This window comes from Mesocricetus auratus, unplaced genomic scaffold (assembly GCF_017639785.1).
Source record: "Mesocricetus auratus isolate SY011 unplaced genomic scaffold, BCM_Maur_2.0 Super-Scaffold_100676, whole genome shotgun sequence".
In the NCBI taxonomy this organism is placed as follows: Eukaryota; Metazoa; Chordata; class Mammalia; order Rodentia; family Cricetidae; genus Mesocricetus; species Mesocricetus auratus.
The window spans coordinates 66,957,343-66,958,444 of record NW_024429266.1 but is presented as its reverse complement, the minus strand read 5'-3'; the positions used below and the strand labels follow the sequence as shown (position 1 = coordinate 66,958,444).

General features: G+C 48.3%; 1 pseudogene; it reads left to right on the top strand.

Moving 5' to 3' along the window:
• Nucleotides 1–232: 232 nt before the first annotated feature.
• LOC110340906 lies at nucleotides 233–756 on the top strand (annotated as a pseudogene).
• The last annotated feature ends 346 nt before the right edge of the window (nucleotides 757–1,102 follow it).

The following is a 1,102-nucleotide window of genomic DNA, read 5'->3' as shown; positions in this document are numbered from 1 at the left end:
AATGGGGGAAAATGTTGCTTTCTACATTTTTGTAGGGATGTATGGACCAGAAGAATTCCTTCATCATCTTACAGTTTTCTGCTCCTTCAAGATGCCATTCAATCTTTTTTTCCCCTTTGACAGAAGGTACAAGAAATGAGAAGCTCAATTTTGTCAATGGCACCCACTAGCATCACATCAAAATTCCCACAGAATTCTGCAAGGTTGCAGGTACAACCGCCAAGTCAGGAGCATGTGCATAGCCAAGGCAAAGCTGCTCTACCTGGACATCTAGTAGGTCAGCAAACAGCTGGCCAGCTGCATCAAGGAGGCTACCCACTGATGCAATGAGCACTTTAAGGCCTACATCTGTCTGTCACCTGCCCACCTGTACCACTGGGTGGAGATGCAGACCAAGACATGCATCATAGGCTTCTGGGGCACAGCCATTAAGCCCCTAGACTTGGTAAATCCAGGTGCTAAGCTACTAGGTAAGGCCACCATCTTTATCATGGGCAGAGGCTGCCTGATGCTGGAGTACTGCTGCCACCAGATACAGCAGCACAAGGAAGAGGAGCAGCAGGTAACCTGGATGCTCTAGGGGATGAGGTAGGACACCTGATGTTGGCACTGGAGGAACTGCAGGTTGAGAGACAATCAACCCTCATTCTGTTTACCCTGGAAGAGTTGTGGGCTAAGCTGCAGGAGGTGCCCACCCAGCTCTGAAATGTGTACTTCACTCTCAAATGCCAGGCAGCATCTTCATCCAAGAAATAGGTAGTTTCTGGGGCTTGGATTTGTCTATGGCCCTCTGTACTCCAACTGAGACCTCTTCCAAAGCTATCTTGTCTGGCCATACAGAAACTATTGGGACATTGATGTAATTATGACATGTAGTCACCCACTACTGACTGGTCCTTGACTGCTCTTTCAGAAAGCACTCCAGCAGGAGAAGGCATCAGAGAGAGTCCATAAGCACTCAAGCCCCACCAAGAACTATTTTGAGCCTTTAAGATCTTGGCAAACCTGTCTCCCTGCTGCTATGGTAGATGCAAAAATGGAACCAGGGCTTAAGTCTGGATAGGACCTAGTTAGACAGGGTCCCTTGTCTCTCAGAGGAGTG